The sequence below is a fragment of the Amblyraja radiata genome, chromosome 21 (assembly GCF_010909765.2).
Source record: "Amblyraja radiata isolate CabotCenter1 chromosome 21, sAmbRad1.1.pri, whole genome shotgun sequence".
Classification (NCBI taxonomy): domain Eukaryota; kingdom Metazoa; phylum Chordata; class Chondrichthyes; order Rajiformes; family Rajidae; genus Amblyraja; species Amblyraja radiata.
The window spans coordinates 12192793-12206727 of NC_045976.1; the positions used below are offsets into that span (position 1 = coordinate 12192793).

Here is a 13935-nt window from a genome sequence, read left to right on the forward strand (position 1 = left end):
AGCATTTTGTGTCTACCTTTGATTTTACCAGCATCTGCAGTTCTTTCCTAAATACACCAGTTTCTTGCCTTTACTTGTTTAACCTTGTTTTTTATTTCTCTGTGGCTACTTGAGAACCACACTTGATATTGTACATTAAATGGCTTCACGATTTGTTTTCTATTTTTTGTTACTGTTTAAACTGAAGAGTTAATCTTCGACTATCGTTCTGAAATATTTAAGTCTCAAATTTAAAAGCATAAAGGTGCTTTCTAACTTTATCTAACTTTAGCAAACATCTGAAATACAAAATAGAAATATAAAATCTTGGGATGCGGAAGACATATAAGTACGTCAAAGTTATTCATACAGGCCTTCCATGGCTAAAGATCTGTTCATTTTTTACATGCACACAGAAGATAATATTGTCCATCGGTTGAAAAATATACAAAAATTACTCAATACCCTACCCATACTTACCCCACCCAAATTACTCAATACCCCTACCCCACGACCGATGAAGAACTAAGGGAAGGACTTGAACTTTATTTCGCCTTCTATCACAGTGAGGAATTAGTAGGCGTCACTGTGGTGGATGTTAAAATGTGTTTTTGAGTGATCTGTTGCTTTTAATTGTATGACTGACCTGGCCAATGAAATTCCTCGTATGTTGCAAAACATACTTGGCGAATAAAGTGTGATTCTGATTCTGATTCTGATACTTCCACAGTATCATAATCAACGGCATCAAACACGTAAGACTAATAAGTCAGAAAATGACTAAAAGTGGAGAAAAAATCATAGGAACAAATGTGATATGTGTTCTGGACTTTTGAATTCGATAATATTACGAAAATTTGTTTGTATGTTGGGGTGTTCAGAAGTGGGGCGATTGTAACTCTGGGGTGACCCATAACCAATGATGGATTTCTTTTAAAGAAACCATAAACTAACATAAACTAATCTCTGCAAGAACTATTAATAATTAAAGTGATGAACACTACGCCATTTCACCTCTCAGCAGCTGAATGTGTATAAATAATTCTCTTAATACTTCTCTTTCAACTATTTGCAGTCAATTTTAAATTGATAACTTAATGCCACAGTTTCTCCATGATTCATCTGGATTTATCCAACTGTAATTCTTCAGGCTTTTAGAACTATCCCTAACGCTAGAGGAACTCAGCGATTCGGGCAGCTGGTGTGGGCAGGTGGGGCCGAAGAGCCTGTTTCCACACTGTATGACTCTATATGTGGATGGAATAGACAGATGTCGTTTTGGGTCAGGACCCTTCTTCAGACAGGTCCCGACCTGAAAAGTCATTTGTCCATTTCCTCCAAAACATACTGCCTCACCTCTGAGTTCCTCCAGCACTTTGTCTTTTGGTCAAGATTCCAGCATTTGCATTCTCTAGTGCCTCCATTTTCCTGGTATCTCCAGTATTTTTACTCGCATCGCTTCTCATCACTAGCGTCATCCTGATGAATCATTGTTGTACAGTCTCTTAAGGACTTGATGTGTTCGTGTTAGCCTGACACAAGCTGCCTCTAGTGTTGTAGTTAGGAACGTTGTATGTAAATGTATTTGGCCGTGAATGCTTTCTTTGTTGCAGATATAGGGATATGTTACACTCACTTTTAAACTGGTTCATGACAAAAAGCATTAAGCATTCATTAAATTTTGTTCCCGTGCTCAAATTGAAATGCATGCAATTGTGAGAAAGAAAAAAATAATTGACCAACTTGTTTTGGGCATGTTTCATTCAACAATGGCATCAGATTTATTCCTTTATAGTTGCAAATGGCATAGACAATACCATTAGTGACAAAATTAGTGAACTTGAAGGAGTATTACTTGAACAATATCTTAATATGAAGAATACTATAATATATATTATTGGACCACTTTAAATATTTAATGTATTCCTTCAATGAAATATTTTTAGTTTTGAAGAATAGTTAAAAAGAACAACAAGAAGGTTGGAGGCACAACAAACTGCTTAATTTTTCAATGATGGTGCTTCATTTGTGAAATTCAAAAATTTTCATCATCTGATATGCAAGATGCATATTTAACAGGACAAGGCCAAATCTAGTCTGGGATTCTGCAGAATGAAAGTGTTTTAATCAAATGTTGAATTCACTGGTTTGACAACTCGCGGCTCTGTGGCGGCACAGTGGCGCAGCGGTAGACTTGCTGCCTTATAGCTCCAGAGTCCCAGGTTTGATCCTGGGCGCTGTCTGTATGAAGTTTGTATGTTCTCCCTGTGACCGCAAGGTTTTCTCTGGGTGCTCCGGTTTTCTCCCACACCACAAAGACGTACTGGTTTGTAAGTTAATTTGGCTTCTGTAAATTGTCCCTAGTGGATAGGAAAGAATTAGTGTTTGGTAAGCCTAAAGTTTGGCTTTTGGTAAGCCTAAAGTTTGGCTGATGTCTCGAACAGTTTTATTCTTGTTTCTCAGTCTCATAATGGCTTCTTTGACTTTCATTGGCACAACTTTGATCCTCATGTTGATAAACAGCAATAAAAGTATTCAAAGGAAATGGAAAGACTGAAGGAAACACTAGGTGCTGAAACCAAAATGTATAAAATACCCTTTAATAAAATCTGGTGATCACTGGTCAGCGTGGGCTCGGTGGACCAAAGGATCTGTTTCCACGCTTTATCTCTGACGTTTTATCTCTAACGTTAAAAGAGCCTGCTGTGCTCAAATTACACTTGTGCTTTCAACACAATGTATTTCTGTAATCTATGAAGTACAATAATTGAACCACATAAATACCACCTCAAAAGTAATTTATGATTGCAATTCAACATAGAGGAGAAAATGTGATGTGCTCTGGTTAGTCTCAAATACATGCTAAATTATTTTGAAATGGCTGAGTATCCAACAATATTTTTGTCAGGTCTTCGATCTCAAGTGTAGTTTTGAGAGGAAAATATGCACGCTATATTTTTTAGCTTGAACTTTTAAGTATTCTGGGACCTCACTGTGCTGTGCGTGCATTAAGAATATACAGTGCCCTCGGTAATGTTTGGGACGAAGACCCATCATTTATTTATTTGCCTATGTACTCCACAATTTGAGATTTGTAATAGAAAAAAAACACGTGGTTAAAGTGCACATTGTCAGATTTTAATAAAGGTCGAAATTACAGCAGTGTTTATACATGGTAGAACCAGAGAGTAATAGGAATCACAGAGGGGGAACAGTGAGAGAGGGTCTCACAGAACACCATCGGAGAGAGGAGGAGAACGTCTTCAAAGTAGACATACCTTAAGGAGATTTCATACTGGAGCTGACAAAATGTGTAGGAGGAATTGCAGATGCTGGTTTATATTGAAAGTAGACAGAATGTGCTGTATGAAGAGTCTGAAGATGGGTCTCGACCCGAAATGTCACCCCTTTTTTTTTCTCCAGAGATGCTCTCTGACCCGCTGAGTTCCTCCAGCACTTCCTAAGAAATGAAATTCCTTGGTTCAAGAATCCTAACTGAACCGAGGGTAAGTTTACATACCAATTCTGAAATAAAACGCTGAATGCTTTTCTTCTGACAAGTTGTAATATTAATGCTTCTTTTCTGTCTTTGTTTGTATTGTGTCAATACTGTGGTGCCAGGTTGGCGCATTGGAGGAATGAGTTACGTAGGTAGTTGATAAAGATCTTTCCCAATCTAAAGAGTCCAATTGAGGGACAAATCAATCGCTTGAGAGGATGCAGTGGATCAGATAGGTTTAGGCTTACATAATTGCTTCATGGTTGTAAGTTAAATGTGCATGACTTATGCCTTTTCAATTGAAGTGCAATGATAATGCTTCAGGTGTATGGTTTGCTATCTGTGATAGGAAGGTGTTTCAGTACAGCGTAACCTTTTGACTTTGTTACTTGCCTGATTCAAATTTGCACTCATTGAAGGAACATTGCAAGAAGATATTGGATTTTATGGAGCATATTGTTGTAAATTGCAATATTAACCCCCCCCCCCCCCCCCAACAAAACTGCCAATTCAATGCCTCCCCTGCTGGAGAGGCAAGAGATTGGGGACGGCATAGTGACACAGCGGTAGAGTTGCTGCCTTATAGCGCCAGAGACCCCAGGATCGAACCTGACTTTGAGTGCTGTCTGTACGGAGTTTGTATGTTTGTACAAACCTGTACGCCTTTGGAAGCCAAGGGTTTTCCCCGGGTGCTTCGGGTTCCGCCCACACTCCAAAGGCATTCAGGTTTGTAGGTTAATTAGCTTTGGTGAAGATGGTAAATTGCCCCTGGTGTGTAGGATAGTGCTAGTGTATGGGGAGCACTGCGCAGACTTGGTGGGCCGAAGGGCCTGTTTCCGTGCTATATTTCTTGGTTCTTGGTTTCTTGGTCCTCCAAAATATTCCAAATGGAATTTAAACTGGAGGTGGTGAAGGGAGGGCTTAAGCCAGAAAGGGTTATTGGGAAGAAAGAGCTACTTTAAATTTAGTTGCATCTGGTTGGGTAACTATAGTTGGGTGGAGATTATTCCATGCTTTAATTGTGCGGGGGAAGAACGAATTGCTGTATACATCTGTCTTTGTAGCTGGGATCACAAATTGGATCGAATGCCCTCGTCTGCTCCTAATTGGTTTGGGTTTGGTGTAGGTCTTGTAGTCTATGTCGAGCTGACCATTTAACATTTTGTAAAAACAGGTCAAACGGTGAGCTTCACGTCTGTCTTGGAGAGGGTTCCACCCCAGAGAATTCAGAAGTTTGGTGACACTCGCTTCTCTCTCATAGGTGTTAGTAACAAATCGAGCTGCCTGTCTTTGGACACGTTCGATGGAAGAAATGTTTTTATTTGTGTATGGGTCCCATGCTGCAACTGCGCAGTCCAAATGAGGTCTAACGAGGGTGAAGTATATCTTCTCCTTGACAGAAGTTGAACAATGATGAAAGTTGCGCCTCAGAAAGTTTAGGACACCTGTTGCTTCCACCGTTGCATGATTAGTCTGACCATTCCAATGCAGATCATTCTGCAATTTGATGCCAAGATACTTGGTTTGTTTGGTTTGTTTCTAAACTAAACTAAAGGGTCCCAACCCAAAATTTCGGCAATCTATTCAGTCCACAGATTTTCCCTGAGTTCCTCCAGCACTTTGTTCATTTTGCTCAAGATTCCAGCATCTGCAGTTTCTTGTGTGGTCATCTGTGCATATGTTACATTTTAAAGTGCTGTTTAGTTTAGAGATACAGCGCTGAAACAGGCCCTTCGGCCCAGCCAACCCGGGTCCGTGCCAACCAGCGATCCCCGCCCATTGACACTATCCTACACCTACTGGGACAATGTTTACATTTACCAAGCCAATTAACCTACAAACCTGTATGTCTTTGGAGTGTGGGAGGAAACTGAAGATCTCGGCGAAAACCCACGCAGGTCACGGGGAGAAGGCACAAACTCCGTAGAGAGAGCACCCGTAATCGGGATCTAACCTGGGTCTCCGGCGCTGCATTCGCTGTAAGGCAACAACTCTACCGCTGCGCCACCGTGACCGCCCATGGTCAAGTTGTCCAATTTCAAGCAAGGTTAGTTACACATGCTGAAATCTCACCCTGCCACCCAGCATCTGGCATTAAATATAAACAGTTAGTTATGACAAAAACACCTTCAAATTTGTCATTAGTTAAAACATTTCCCATAATCATTCATTCAGACAGGTTTTGCCAAGTACACAATTTGACTAACATTCTGAGTTTGTTCAGTGTTTTCTTAACCTCTAAATTACAGTAATGTTTTCTTAACCTTTAAATTACAGTCATGTTTGTGAAGTCTTAACTGTGCTTGGAAAAATAACGTGGATGCAAAGTGGAAATCGGAGTAGAAATTGTATAATTATCTGTGTAGGAAGGAACTGCAGATGCTGGTTTAAACCAAAGATAGACACAAAATGCTGGAGTAACTCAGCGGGGACAGGCAGCATCTTTGGAGAGAAGGAATGGGTGACGTTTCAAGTCAAGACCATTCTTCAGACTATAATTATCTGATCCTTGAAAAGAGGAATAGAAACAAGTTTACCTTTATCTCTCCCCTGCAGGCATACAATAAAGAGAACTCTGCCTCTTATTATTCCTTTGCTAATGGTCCATGAAAAGTGACAATTTCTGCCTTCTTTTTGCTTTTTATTGGTTTATTTGATCATTTTCTTCATGTCTGTACTCTCTTTTCATTTATCTCAGTATTTCTAAACCATAACTTTCTATATTCAACGTGTTGGAAAAAAATTGGTGGAGGTGCCTATTTTTAAATGCTCTGGTTTTACCTGTAGCAGCACCAAAGCTCAAGTATCAGCATTTACAAAGCATATTCTAATGTTGTATAAAGTTAGTGGGGTTTTTTTGTAGAAGGTACAAAATAAGCTTTGTTTAAATTTAAATGAAATAAATTTAAAAGTTAAGTGTGAATATCACCTCGTTCGCAGGTTCAAGTTTTCTTATTTTGTCAATGTTGAGTCTTGTACTAGATGAAGAATTTTATTAGTACAGGCACTGATATTTTTAGTGCAACACCCTTCTTCCCATTAAAATACACGATTTAAAAATTCTATTTAGGCAGTAAAATTAGGTCGGAGTGGATAAGAGGGGCCATGAAGTGTATAAAATGGCGTATAAAATGTGGCGACTCTTGTATACTGAGCCAGTGTGGTCTACCCTCTTATGCTTAGTATGATTGTGCTGAATGTACAGTGCATTCAGAAAGTATTCAGACCCCTTAGCTTTTTCCCCATTTTGTTACGTTACAGCCTTATTCTAAAATTGATTAAATTCATTATTTTTTATCATCAATCTATGCACAATACCCCATAATAAAAAAGTGGAAACAGGTGTTTAGAAATTTTTGCAAAGTAATTAAAAATAAATAACTGAAATATCACATTTGCATAAGTATTCAGACCCTTCACTCAGTACTTTGTTGAGGCACCTTTGGCAGCGATTACAGCCTCAAGTCTTCTTGGGTATGACGCTACAAGCTTGGCACACCCATTCTTCTCTGCAGATCCTCTCAAGCTCTGTCAGGTTGGATGGGGAGCGTCGATGCACACCTATTTTCAGGTCCCTCCAGAGATATTAGGTTGGGTTCGAGTCCGGGCTCTGGCTGGGCCACTCAAGGATTGTTTTCCAATTAATATTAGTTTCACTTTTTACCATATTAAGAAGGAAACAACACAACATGCACAGTCAGGTTCACACCTAGCATTGTAATATGAGGAAATGCCAGGAGCAGCAAAACATGAATATTAAATGCAATTTAGACAACTTGCTCATCCTCGTTGACTCAGGCAATTGTCCTACCTCATTGTCAACATATTTTTCCAGCAGATGTTGCTGTTCGTCTACGTGCGCACAAACTGAAGTTTGTATCTGAGCAAGTAATTGTAAAACTGAAGGACACAATGATTCATCTCCAATGAGTTGAAGTTACTTGGATCATAGAGCATCATAGACATGGGAGAAGGATGCTGGGGTCATTAAACCTCTGGTAGATTATTGTAATTATACCCACTTCCCTTTTGTTGCTCATAGCTGGCAAGGTTTCTTTCCAAGTACATATATAATCCTTTTGGAAGATTACAGCTACATCCCCCAAGAGTGGACTTTGGCCCTAAATAGCTCCTATTCACCAATAAATTTCCTGATGACGCAGTGTAGATTGCACTAGATTACTAATCTTGAATTTTAAGTGTAAAACCTGGGGAAAGGTAAAAGTAGCAACTTTTAGTGTGGACAGAGGAAAATATATTTCCCTCTTTTGGATTAATGGATCTGTGGAATGGAATGCAGTGAAGGGGACATATTATATTAATTGATTACATCATGGCAAACTATCTCTCAAAATATGTTTGAAGCAGGCAAATAAAGACTTGCAAATCTTGGTTCAAAGTGCTCTTAGATGAAACATCAATCTTTTAAAATTATAAAAGTAAGTCTATGCATAAATTCAAATCATGTTTAACTTCAATGATCGCAACAAAATTGGCAGCAAAGTCTTGCTTCTAACTATAGTTTTATTCTTAGGAGATTTAGATTAGAGATACAGCATGGAAACCGACCCTTTGTCCCACCAAGTTCACACCGACCATCGATCATTCATTCACACTTGTTCTACGTTTGTTCTACGTTATCCTACTTTCTCATCCACTCCCCACACATTGCCCCACAGGGGCAATTTACAGAGGGCCAATTAACCTACAAACCCGCACGTCTTTGGGATGTTGGAGGAAACCCACAAGGTCACAGGGAGAATGTGCAAACTCCATACACAGGCAGCAGCCAAGGTCAGGATCAAACCCGGGTCTCTGGCGCTGTGAGGCAGTGGCTCTACAAGCTGCACCACTGTGAGCTGGATTGGATTGGCTCATTGCACAACATCTGGGAACTGCCAGATGAACAGTTCAGGTGCAAAGGTGTAACTGACGCTATAACTCGGGTTCCAAATAAAGGGTTGAGTCTGATATTCTCAGTTATTAATGTTGCTAAGAGCAAATGTTAATGGTGATAGAAGGAACTGCAGATGTTGGAATCTTGGGCAAAACACAAAGTGCTGGAGGAACTGAGCGGGTCAGGGAAGGGAAGGAACAGAGCTGATGAAGGGTCCCAACCTGAAACGTGGCCTGTTCACTCCCTCCATAGATAGAGTCATACAGCGTGGAAACTGAATCATATTATGTAGCATAGATATAGTCATACAATATGGAAACTAGTTCAACATGGTGTATTTTTTTTTAGCATTTCAATGTGTTTATTATCTTTTGGGAGCTGGAAGGAGGTCCTGTGTCCTGTGATTGAGAAATAAAAGTAAATGTCAAGTGATGCACATCATTCTGTGAACGGATTATTGCACATTTATTTAAATTGGATCAATCTGAGTCTTTCGCTGGGGATGTTGCCACATGGTGCTGAATGTTTGTTGGCGGCTAGCCATGACATATCATGATACAGTAGGTTGGCTGTAGTTGATTATGTCGAATGACTTGTATTCATTTTGCTACATGGAAACAGTGAATGCGTGGTGAAACTGACATCATGGTTCAGCAAATACATCTGAAAGACTGCATGTACAAGGGAAACAGAGGCAGGAACAGATTTTCTGGGGAACCTTGTGGTAATGGCATGGAAATGGGACGGGAAACCATTGCTGGTGATTCATTGATCCTGATGCATTACTTGAGAATGAAATGGTAGCATTCAGTGCTTATAGACGCAGCATGGAAACAGGCTCTTCAGCCCACCAAGTTCACACCAACCATCACGCAAAGCATCGATCACCAGTTCCCACTAGTTTTCTGTTATCCCACTTCCTCATCCACTCTCTACACACTAGGGGGCAATGTACCCTACAAACCCACGTCTTTGGAACACGGGAGGAAACCAGAGCACCCAGAGGAAACCCACGTGCAAACTCCACGCAGAGAGCACCCGAGGTCAGGATCGAACCCAGGTCCTTGGCACTACCAGTTGCGCCACTGTGGTACCCAAGAATGGTACGTCATCGAAAGTATGGCTGGATTGAGAAGAAACTAAAGGGATAGTTCACCTTTTTTACAGTAAGATAGGATACCATTAGAACCAATTTAAAAAGCAGGAGTACCTCATTTCATCCCTCAGGCCTATTTTACCATTCTGTAAAATTGCTGCTCCTCGTGCAATCTTTTTATTTTAAATTAATTGAATTTAAATTGCGGAAGTGTCATGGAGAGAGAGTTGAATTCTTGTCTCTGATTCATTTGTCCAGGCCGCTGAAATGCTAATCTATCAGTTCCTTTCCTATGAGACAGATAAGTATGATTGATCTGTTGTTATTCCCATGCTACTCCAGTTAATCTAGCAAGCAAAGCTATTTTGCCTACATTTGGGCTGAAGCAGTAATTTACCCATGATTACCTTGAGTAAACTTTGCGTCATTAAGCTGGAAAGAGTGCAGAGAAGATTTATGAGGATGTTGACAGGACCTCAGGACCAAAGCTACAGGGAGAGGTTGGGCAAGCAATGACTTTTTTTCCAGGAATGCAGGAGGCTGAGGGGTGATCTTAGGGAGGTGTATACAATCATGAGAGGAATAGACAGGGTAAATGCACAAAGTATTTTACCCAGGGTAAGGGGATGAAGAACCAGAATACCAAGGTTTACAGTGAGTGGAGAAAGATTTAATAAGAACCTCAGGGGCAACCTTTCCGCATAAAGGGTGGTGAGTTTATATAAAAGAGTTATCAGAGGATGTAATTGAGGCAGATACTATAACAACATTTAAAAGATACTTGGGCAGGCATATGGATAGGGAACATTTAGAGGGATATGGGCCAACTGCAGGTAAATGGGACTAACTTAGATAGCGCATATTGGCCGGGATGGATGCTTTGGTCCGAAGGCTCTGTTTCTGCACTGTATGACTCTATGAAACAACACCTTGCATATTCCGCTTGGATAGCTTACAAACTTGTTCTGAAGACATGGTATGAATAATGAATTCTCAAATATAGAGGAATATGGACCAAACACGGATAAATGGGACTGGCTTAGATGGGGCATCTTGGTTCCCTGGGGCGAATTGGGCCGAAGGACCTCATTTCCAGGTTGTATGGCTCCATGAAATTAGTTTTTTTAGCTGAATTAAATTTCAACAATGTTGTAGGTGTGGACCGGAGGTGGTGGATGGGGTGATGGTTGGACAAGAGTGGTGAGCGAACTTTCACCGTAGAAATGGGTGGTGTCCTTGCATCGAACTGCACTCTCCCCACTCGGGTAAACTGGTAGGCTGTACATAGATGAATATTAGGCATATTTTGCTGGGAGCAGTCATGATTCTCTTTAACTAAATATTGACTCTGGACAGTAGGCAAGAAGCTGGAGGAGTTTTGTCTTCAGAACAAGTTTATTTTCATTTTTTTTAAGTTGCGCCAGTTAGATTTCAATGGTTTCAAAAGTATCTACCACTACTAACAAATGTTGCTAATTTTAAGGCTAGTGCGTTGAGATTTCAAGATATTACATAGAACATAGAAAAGTACAGCACAAGAATAGGTTGGAATAACTCAGCGAGTCAGGCAGCATCTCCGGAGAAAAGGAATAGGTGACATTTCGGGTCAGAACCTTTCTTCAGACCATCTATGGATTCTGGATAGTTGTGTTTCTGGTTGTAGATTTTGTTCAGGATAAGTGGCAGAGATTTATTTAATAAAGCATTCAATATTATAAGGAGGGAAATTGGAGAAGAGCCAACAATCTTTCAGAGAAATAGGAAAACTAGACCTGTATAGGTTATTCAGAGGCTTTAAAACTTGATTTGGATCAAATGGCAGTAGAATCATTGGAAAAACAAATGTTTTTTTCCTACTGTTTCAATCATGAGCCATTTTAATCGACTGCAGAAGGGTGTATATACTGTTCCCTTTTTATATTTTTAAGAAACTTGTTTACCATATTGCAGTAGCCGGGCCGGGTCTTGGCAGCCGGCCTGTGATACGAGACACATTGGTTTACTCATTAACTTTTAATATTGTGAAATGTGTGGCAGGTTCAACAGTGGTCGATTGCAGTAAGAGTTGTAATATAAGATTGTACATGAATGCAGTTTATGCTGTGTTGCAGTAATTTTTTTCATGTTGGAGATGTGAATCTCAGGTCATCAGATCTGCCAATTCATAAACGAGGAGATGGAGGGAAATTCATAGTTGACCAATTATGCAACACGTGATGGTGAGCCAGTTAACCATGGTTAGCCAAGCTAACCAAGGTGTATGGTAGAACTTGAAGAAATTCATACTCGCCCAATACTTCGAATCAATATGGCTTTGATTCTGGACTTAAGATTCAATTTGTTGTTCATTGGGGAGGAAAAAAAAATCACTATTTACAAAGTTGTGTTTGCATGGACTGATGCAATAGTGTTTGCATGACATTGAAACTAGGTGTGGTTTTAGGACGTGTATTAGGTAGCCAGACTTAAACATCAAACCTTAGAAGAAATTTGAACCATGCTTAGAATATATTTCATCCTATACAATTAGAAACATCTGTCCAAACTTCCAGTGTGTTAGCTTTTCAAAAACTCTGAAGCTTACACTTGTCCATTTGAGCTCAAATTAATTCAGCAGACCTTTTCCCATCAGGCTAAGGATTTAACATAGACTTCAGTTGCCATTAAAAGAATGCGTCAAGCATGGTCAGTGAATTGTGAAACTAATGTTTCTGTTGGCATGAAGCCTCTTGTTTGCAGTGTGATTTGCTTTGTCGAGTTAAAGTTTGTCTCTTATGAGAAATTGGTCCTCTGGAGACACTCTGGAGGTCCAATATTGGAATTGCTGCAAGTTCGGTCATCTTTTGGCTCTGACTTTGTCCTCCACATGGAGTGCTGATTTCAATTAGAGGTGGATCAAGTCAGCCCAAAATGCTGGACCTTCCTTTGGATAGGAATATTATTTGTGTCGTAAAAAATGAGTTTTATTTTCAGATTTCCTGGTCCAAAATATGGAAAAATCCAAAAATGAACAGAGTCTGCCTGTCCTGAGGATACCAGATTTTAGACGTTGGACCCGTTGAAATGAACTTCCCAGCAGTGCGCCTTGAAAGTGCTGTCCCTCCCATAGTGAGCTGGCATAATTTCATGTCTTAAATTGACAGGGTTAGTGTCGGCCTGATATTGGGCATCCAATATCCAATTTGGGCATCCAAACTGCATATTTAAGAAACTCTGAACCTGGCTACCAAGAAATTCATATCTGTGATAGACACAAAATACCGAAGTAACTCAGCGGGTCAGGCCGAGAACTCAGCGGGTCAGGAATAGGTGACGTTTTGGGTAGAGACTCTTCTCTTAATCTGAAGTAGGGTCTCGACCCGAAATGTCGCCTACTCCTTTTCTTCAGAAATGCTATCTGACCCGCTGAATTACTCCAGCTTTTCGTGTCTATCTTCTGTGTAAACCAGCATCTGCGATTCCATCCTGAACAATTCGGTACATGATGATTCAGCGCGATGATTGGAGGAGGGAGGTGTCGGTCAGAGGCGGAAGTAGGGGGTGGGACTGAGGATAGAGCGAGATGATTGGAGGAGGGAGACGTCCTGGTGGAGTAAAGATCATAGAGCGGAGCTTGAATCGGCCCGTTCGCGGGGCCTTTCATCGCCCGGTCCGGCGCGACTTAAAGTCAGCCACGGGATCTTCCATTGCCCCGCGGTCAAATTGCTGCGTCGAGGCGATCGAGGCTCCCGATGTTGAAGCCCCCGCCGGGCGATGGAAGATCCCACATCCGGTTTTAAGCTGCGCCGGGCGATGAAAGGCCCCGCCGGCCGATTTTAAGCTGCGCCAGGCGATGAAAGCCCCTGCGAACGGGCTGATTGAAGCCCCACCATTCGGGGCGGATGAAGCTGCTGTTGCTGGAGTTCGGAGTCGGTCACCAACCAGGTCAGTTACTGCCCACAGGGCCCACGGCCAAAGCCTCGCGTGTGTGTGTGTGTGTGTGTGTGTGCGCAGCCACCAAGAAATTGTGTCCCCCCCCCCATGTTTTTATAGCGATTTCAGCCCCTGCAGCATTGATTCACCTAGGCTGTAGAGGTAGAGAAACCAAACAATTCTCGTCTTGTAAATTTCCCTTGTAAATATTAACAAGCACAGGGGCTCTCTGGGATATGAATGACCTAAAAAATACACCTTTACACAAATTCTCTGATTATCTTTTTAAAGCATTTATTCCAGCTAGTAATAAAAATGATGATAAAATGATTTGTGGTATTATATAATGACTGCGTACAGTAGCTGCTCCAGTAGTTTGATTATAAGTGAGGTTAGGATGATTATTCAACGAAATTAAAGAATTATAGCAAGTGCACGTGGAACAATACGATACAGATAGCTATAGAAAACAAACACTTTATGATTTACAGAGAAATCACCTCACAATCAGTTCTCAGAAATAGAACCCTTATATAACCCAGAGACGATCTG

At 40.8% G+C, this 13935-nt stretch overlaps 1 protein-coding gene across 12 annotated transcripts in view; it reads left to right on the forward strand.

The window, feature by feature from the left end:
• The window catches only part of eps8 (epidermal growth factor receptor pathway substrate 8), a 148856-nt gene that overhangs the window by 45358 nt on the left and 89563 nt on the right, over positions 1-13935 (forward strand). Inside the window, exon 1 of one of the 12 annotated variants that reach the window (XM_033039543.1) lies at positions 12467-12579. The exons of the other annotated variants lie outside the window; for them this stretch is intronic. The gene's annotated coding sequence lies outside the window, so the exon portion shown is untranslated. Of the gene's footprint in view, positions 1-12466; positions 12580-13935 lie in introns of those variants that run through there. 12 annotated transcript variants of the gene reach the window in all.